This window comes from Octodon degus, unplaced genomic scaffold (assembly GCF_000260255.1).
Source record: "Octodon degus isolate 3935 unplaced genomic scaffold, OctDeg1.0 scaffold00097, whole genome shotgun sequence".
In the NCBI taxonomy this organism is placed as follows: Eukaryota; Metazoa; Chordata; class Mammalia; order Rodentia; family Octodontidae; genus Octodon; species Octodon degus.
This window is the reverse complement of record NW_004524673.1, coordinates 1,611,199-1,619,809: the sequence shown is the minus strand read 5'-3', so window position 1 is coordinate 1,619,809 and position 8,611 is coordinate 1,611,199.

The window sequence follows — 8,611 nt, the reverse complement described above, 5'->3', positions numbered from 1 at the left end:
ATTAATCATCTTATATATAACTAAATTATAGTCAGATAATTTTGTACCTGTTTTATGAAAGCAAAATAAAGATTAGTTCTCATGTAACTGTATTCTTTAAAAATGACTAAAGTGCACATGTGATGAAATTAAAGAATTTAATATTAAAGAATACTTTTAGATGTTCTTAGAATGCTAATTCAATGAACTGTTTATACTTCTCACAATAAACAATTCATTATAATTAACATACCAAAATATTATAAATTGTCTGATTAATATGAGTTGTAAAGCTATGATATTTTATATGTATTAGTATTAATACCCAAATAAAACTTTTGCATTTCTATAATTATTCCTTTCATTAATAGGTAAGTAATAGAAAGTAAAAGTAAAGAGATAAAAGGAGGGCAGATGGCATTGGTTGGGGTATATAAATATTTTATCAAGTTGGGTGAAAGTAAGAATAATAAATCAAATATTTTCATAAATCCAGTAGAACATTTAGTGTGACTTGAAAGAAGTGGATTAAAACAGTTTAAATAATCTTATATGAAATCAGTACTAAATCAAAGACCCTGAAAGTTTTATAAATGAAATTTAAAATATTTTTCTCTTTTTTGAGACAGATTCTCACTGGCCTTAAGTTAATTATGCAACCCAGCCTGGCCTTAATTAGTGGTGATCCTCCTGCCTCTGCTTCTTTGATGTTGGTCTTATATGGTAATAAGAGAGGACTTTGGATTTGACTATTACTAAACATAGTACCTTTTAAAGGTGCTACTTATACATGTGTGATGTCTTCATATATTCACTTGAATTACATGCCATTTAACTATTTCACACTTCCTTTTTAATCATTTCCAAATCCCAACCTTTTTGTTTTTGTTTTAGTGTTTTTTTTTTTTTTTTTTTTTTTTTTTTTTTTTGTATTTTAGGGAAGAGTCTACAGGGTGTTCAGGGTCTCACCACTAGATCGGACTCATAGTGATCTGCCTGTTTACAGCCTTCCAAGTGCTGGGATTACAGGCACATGCAACCACACCCAGTCTCAATTGCAGTCTCAACGTGCCCCAGGGGTGGGCCGGCATGGCAGGCCCAGGGTTCTCGAACCCCCAACCCCTGCGCCTGCTTGCAGGAGCTTTAATCTGCTGAGCTATTTGGCCGGCCCTTCAAACTAGGCATTTTTCCCTCCATCCTCCTTTTATTTTTATTTCAGAAGGATCCTACCCATACCAATATCATTGAATTTCACTGAAAAGCTTATTTTCTCATATTCAGGTTTCATTAGTGTATGTTCACATAACATAATGATTATATTTTTTTTGTGAGAAGTTGGCACATGACATAATGCATCTCCACTCTTCTTGCATACTCTTTCCATCTCCTCTTTTCCTGTTCCTTCCATCTCATGAACTAATTCACATTAGAAAAGTTTCTACCTCCCTACACATATTATCTATATTTTCTCTGCTTTGTTTATATTTTGGGTTTCTTATATAAAAGAAGCTATGCACTATTTAATCTTGTTTGTCTGGTATACTTCACTTAATGTTATTGTCTCAAGGAGGCTCTATTTTCCTGCAAATGACTCAAATTTGTCATTCTGTCTATCATCCAAATACTCACCAGGCCCAACCATGCTTAGTTTCCGAGATCAGACAATATGTCCTGTGTGTGTATATATAGACACTGGACTTCATATATCCATTCTTGTGTTGATGGACATAAAACCAGCTTCCAAGATTTAACTATTATGAGTTGCGCAGCTACAAACATAGAGATGCATGTATCACTGTATGATGTCTTCATTGTTCTCTTTAATACCAGTACAGGTCTCTCACCAAAGGTCTGACCTTAGATCTATATGTTCAAAGGGTATTCTCCCTTGTATAAACTGTTATCATCTCAATTAAAATGCAAATCAAACACCTTTTTGTCATTCTGTCATATTTGTGTTCTTTTGAAAAATTTAACAAAGTCATATAAATTAATTCAGATTTTGTTAATGTGTGTGGATATTTGAAGAATGAATGCTGGGTTTATTCCTTGATTTTTCCCATGATTGAGTTCATAGCTGGGACCTGTCTTGCTCTAGTGAAACTATGGTATTAAAATTGGAGATATTTATTTATTTATTTATTTAGTATCTGGTACAGGGTCTCACTACACAGCTCAGACTCATAGTGATCTGCTTGTTTTCAGCCTCTCAAGCACTAAGATTACAGGTTTGTCCCACCCTAATGATCTTGGTGGTAGCTCAGTGAGAACAGGGGCAGGGTCAGTACAGCATGTGGTGCCGGGGATCAAATCCCGGTCCCTGTGCTTGCCTAAGTAAGCACTTAGTGCAATTGGAGAAATTTATTTTAAACACATAAATACAGAAATAATTAAAACTTATGTTAACTAACGTATACTGACATTTCACATTTTTGTGGAATAGAACAATAGAAGGACTCCAAAAAGAAAATAAGAAAAAATGAGAAAATGCATTAGGGTGAAGTCATGCTCAAGGCAGTGACAGTTAGTGGAGACAGGAACAATGGCACTCATCAACCTTTGCTTTCCTGTTGCACCAAGGGACAGCACAGACGGGGTATCCAGCCCAAGATGAAGAGCCTTAGGAAAGGCGTATCTGATGATGTCCCAATGCATTTTATGTGGATAATCATATTTTCTAAGTTTGTGAATATTAATCCTTTTATCACAAATATCATCTTTTGTCAACTTGTTCATTCTGTGCTCTGTGCATCCTTTAAAATTCATGCCAAGATTCACTGTTTTGTAGTGTCTAATAGGACTTCAACTCAATTTCTTTTACTAATTTGAATTTTACTTATAGTCTGTGACATAAAATTACTCATTCATATATTTTTTAAGAGTCAGTTGCTTGCCTGAACTACAATTATGCAGTTGATGTAAAATAATTCTATTTTGCCTATTCTCAACATCAAGAGGACTAGATAAGATAAATAGTGTTTCATTGAATTGTTAAGCATTTAACTTTACCTGGCATGACATTTCAGTTACTATATGAACAAGGAATATAAATTGGGCTGCACAATGGTTGTATCAATTAACAGCCAACAGACTAACTGGGGAATGTGCAAAGTAGGGAAATGGGATCAACAAAAAGTGTCCAGGGCAAGAAAAAGGAAGAAGCACAAACTGTTCAAAGAAAGAGAGTTCTAGCTGTTGCTGAAGCAGTGAGAAGGGGCCTTGGCATGCACTGGGGTCATCAGGAAGGGAAAAGACTTCCCTATAGCTCAGAAAGCCTCTAAATCAAAACAGAGACAAAGAGAGAAAAGAAGCTACTCTCACTCTTTTAAATTTTTTTTTCTACTCTCATTCTTCTATCACCCTTCTTTCTAATCTGGTGGACTAAAACTTTGGCTAAAGAGAAAAATGTATTCATTGCTCCTAAAGATCAACTGTTATGGAAATAGGGAGAAAGGGGGAAAAACTATGACAAAAAGGCACAAGGAAAATATTCTGTACACTGATAATTTAGTTTACTTCCATTCTACTTGTTAACCACTTCGAAGCACAAAGTTCCTTTCACTTCTCATATTCCTTGGTCACAAATAAAGTCATCTGCTGCCAGGAAGGTCCAACTAAGCTTTTATGATTTCATGATTAATGGGAAAAGAAAGAATTAATGATACTGGAGAACTTTCAAATGTGTTTAAGGTAGAGGAAAGTGCATGTGTGAAAGCATAATGACAGGAAAGCTTACTGAATACATTTGCTTCTGAAGACAGTAATGATGAACAGTATTTTTAATGAAGCGCATATATGATCTTTTCCTGAAGTTTACACAGGCTATCACTGGTTGTACACAGTGTTTCTCCTGAAGCATTTTGGTTAAAACAATTTTGCCACATGAGCAATAAAATGTCTCTCTCTCTCTCTCTCTCTCTCTCTCTCTCTCTCTCTATATATATATATATATATATATATATATATATATATATATATAGTTGATTGCTATAATAAAATAAAATTTATGGCAAATTTAATTGAACACAGTTCTAATGACATACAATTTTCTATGTGTTACATGGTAATTATGGAGTTATAAATGGAATGCCATTTCCAAATAATATTAATTACCATCATTTAGGTAGAAAACCAAATCATTTATTTAATTCTCTAATGTCTCTGGTAGACATTTTCACTAAATAATTCCTTTTAGCTTTCCTGGGAGGCAAAGCGTACACTGAAACTATTACTGAGATTTTGCATATTTATAGAGTAACCATCCAACATTTTACTCTGTTTATCTGTGTTCGTTTCATGTTACTGGTTGCCTCCCATATATGAAGAATCACTGAAGGATCATCTCACTGCCCTACCTCTCTGTCAAGAGTGAACTTTCAAAGAAAGGAGGAAGTTGTGGGAGGCAATAATAGCAGGACCCTGGAGTCATGCAGCCAAGTTGACGCAATGTATCCAGGCTTAACACTATGCCTTTTATTCCTTCTTTGTCTGTAAGTTCCAAGAGCTCAAAACTAGTTACTCTCTGTAGGTCTAACATTAGGAATGAATATAGGGCCATTTATCATAATTATTTGCAAAAATTGTGTGACTATACATGCCAAACTGTCACTCCTGAATAAGAGACAAACTCTGTATCATATGAATATCTGTGAAGAAACTTAGTGCTTATAAAGTAAGAGCTGAATTTCCTGTACAACTTACCATATCAGAAACCTTTCTGCTTTCTTAATCCAAGGGCATGAGAATGCAGAAAATCACTGGTGCTTGAAGAGTGTGAGATTTTTCTTTGAACACAAGAGAGAGAAAAATGCTAAATAATAACTTATTTTATAATTAGTTCCTCAACTAATGTTTATTTTCTTAATGTAGTCATGAGTGCTCAGCTGAACATACAAAAGTAATTTTATCTTTTTTTGTGTATTTCTAAGTTGCATAAAATTTTAAATCCTAGGAGATTGAAAAATCTTTGAAATTCTGATTGCTGTATATCAAGTGAGTTTCACCATTAATTGCCAGGCACTGTGGATTTGTGTTTGCTCACACGCCTCCTACATATGGCCATTACACTTGCTCATGATTGCAATCACTATATTGCTATTTTCTAGGCAATCATAATTGGTGCTTCTATTTTAACAGTTAGATAAACATATTCAGGAAATGTAGCTGACAGATAAGCAGTATAGTGTCTTGTTTTTGCATTTGTCATCTTCAGTAACTTTTCTCTGAGTTCAGGGGCTAGCTCCTAACTCACTTTTCTTCTTATCCCATCCTGGATTCCTTTCAGTACTGTAGTCCCCAGCATAATTGACCTCACTGTACTCAACCGCGTGTTGCTGGAACAAAATGCCTGACATGCACAAATTCAAGGACAAGAGGTTTATTTTGAATTACAGTTTCAGAAGTTTCAGTTCATGGTTGGTGGGCTCCGAACTGAAAATTTCACAGTGGAAATGTGAGGCCAGGAACACTGCCCAACTCGTGGCCTCTTAAAAGCACAGAACAGAGACTAGACTCAGTTAAGGTGGTCTAGGGGTGAGACAGTGCAAAAGCAGGCCCCTTGATCAGCCAGACACATCCAGAAGTATGTCTTCCACACCTTCTATGACTCCCAAGCCAATAAGCCAACCATCATAATTAATCATCATAGAGAAAGTTATAAGAAGTTATTTAATATGTAAGAAAAAGCCTAGTTTTGTTTAAGACTGACTCTCATGGCCGAAGGCAGGGATACACACTTACAAATCCAGTTATCTATTCTGGAATTTATCGTTAAAGCTGTAACAATAAAAAATGTTCTTCATTTTCTTAACAATAAAAAGTTATACTTCATTTTATAAATGGTTTGGAGATTTTAAAGAGCTAGCAATAAACAACACATGTATCCAACCACTTCCTACATTATGAAAAAACAAAAAGAAAAGAAAAAAGGAGCTATATATTTATATGCTATAAATATCTGTATAATTAGTAAGACTAGAAGGCCTAAGTAATTTATAGGTGTGTTTTAAAGATAAGACTAGCCATGGTGGGAATTTCTTAGAAATTTCAATCATGAGTGTCCCCTAAATATTTTGAAACAGAAATCATTATTATACAAAACTGTATATCAACACAAAAGGTATATCTACTAGTATTGAATGTGTATCTCCTATAACAAATTCTTTAGGACTTTAACAAGTTGGACAGATATTTTAACTAGGTTGGTCTGCATATGCTGAGATTTTGAGAAATATTATCCCTAGAAGTTATAAATGTTTTGAAAAGTAAAATCAATTATTTTAAATTTGACACTGAATACTTTCCAAGCTTTAATAAAATTTCCAGTTTCCTGGAGCTTACTTATGTCCTATTTCTGTCAAGCATTTAAGATTTCTAAAGTGCTAAAAAAGTCAAATTTATGTTATTGTATGCTGTGAATACAAATTGAAAATGCCACTTGCAGTATAGCAATTCATCAATATGATAGACAAAGTATGTGTTCATAATTTAAGTCTGAGTTTTCCACTTTGAGCAACCTTAGTTTTTCTATCTCTCTTTAATAAACCAGTGTTTTCTCATTGTGTCTTTCTAGTCTGTTTTAGAATGTCATCAATTTTGCTGATACAGAATTGAAATAGCATATTGTATTCTCTGCCTTCTGAGACACTGGTTCAACACTATCTAGCGTAGTTGTTATTGAAAAACTTAGTTGAGAACTATGTCCATTATACTATATGCTGCAGAAATACAAATAACAGAACTATCACCAAAGGAAAATTTATGTGTTCATGTTTAGATGCGTATATTGCTGGTATTTCTCTGTTTCCCTAGAGTGTATCTGTTCTTCCAAGAGCTGCATTTTCTATTTCTGGTTAGAACTGGGAAATGATGGAATATAGTCACTTCCGATGTAAATCTTTGACCTCAGATGAATGTAATAGACCACTATCAGATGAAAAGGAAGTTTCTTGTTACTGCTCTGTTTCATATCTGTATTGGTAGTTTGCAAACAGAGATGTAACGTGTTTATTGGGAATATGAGAGGATATTAACAGATCTTCATGGATTTCTGTATGTTCTGATTTTTTCCAGTGTTTTCTTTCTCCTGCTATGTTTCATCTTTTGCTATGCTAGAATGTGTGAGAGCATACGGAAATAATTGATTCAGATAGGCTGAATTTTAGAAGCAACTTTAGATTTAATTATTATCTGACTAAGGTTTGTTTGGGAGGAAGAAAGAGAAGGAAAGGGAAGATGAATCATCTGTAATGACAGGTTGACTTTTGAGACATCCTTGATTTAAAATTGCCCAAGCTCTGTGTTCCATAAGGGAAATGAGATGTAGAGGTGATAAACAGCATCAGAAGATTCAGAAAGGTGAGTAAAGAATGAGGTAGAAGCCAAGGGAAAATTAACAGTAATTTTACCGTCTTAGGTGTTTTCATTTCTGTTAGTAAAATTCAAAATAGCATCAGCTCTGCAAAATCCCAGACTCTGCACAGGTAAGCTAATTATGACCCTGGTTAGTAATTAAAGCATGTGTGTGATGAAACATTGTGAAAATATCAAGTCTAATTTTTCTTCTTTTTACTCAAAAGTCTATGATGTTATTACATTTTTTCTTGGTCCTCTTCTGTCAAGGAATTGACTCATATCTTGGACAGAGAGAAACAGCTCCCAGAGGGATTTTGCTATGTATTATTATTTAGGGAAATTTCCACTGGCTGTCTTTGCAACAAAAAAAGAAAAAGTTGTTTGAGTCAACACAGGAATCTCAGTGGGCATCTACATTTGCCAGCCATGTGTGATGAACTGCTCGCTTAACATTACCCTGCATTTGTTAATCATTTGTTAATAAAAAGCAAATTGCCAATTTATTTGAGGCATATGTAGTTGTCTTGTTTACTTTGCTCTTGTTGCTGAGACAAAATACCCAATGCCGAAAATTGAAGAAGGAAAAGTTGTTTAATTCACAATGTTTGAACATTTTAGTTTATAATCAGCAGCTCCAAGGCAGGGTGACACAGCATAAGGGCAACAGTCCAAGGTGACAAAACAGAAAAGCAACAAGAGCAAGGGGGAAGGAAAGTCTTTTTTCTTTCTTTATATTATAAGCAGGCTACCCCTTGGGGGTGTGTAATGCTGACACCATCTATACACCTTTCCCTTGAATAGGCTGAGGATATTTACAAAGTGAGGACCCTGGCTCCCTGCTGAATCCCTTAGTTAAACTTTTAAACTTTTCAAACTGTTACAGTGGACAACATCCTAAAGGAGTAAGGGCATGTCTTTTACACCACAGGATGCCCAACTGCTGAGTTACTCAGTTAAGCTTCTAGACCCCAAGTTGACACAATGTATGAGCCATAACACAGGGAAGATGTATGCAGTGAATAGTGAAGAGAAGGCTGCCATTCTGAAAGACTGCTAAGAATCTATTTGTTGGTACAATGCTCACAAGTGAGCCATGGCCATCACTATGAACATGCAAAAATTGCATATGTGTGGCTTTATTGGACCACAAAAAAATTACATGTTCTCTAGACTAGAAGTCTACTAAACTTTAAATGACAATATAATACATTTGGAAAGTTTTGATGATTTGACAGAAAAGTTTAAAAATGAAAGCCTATCTCCAAACAGGAATTTGTAA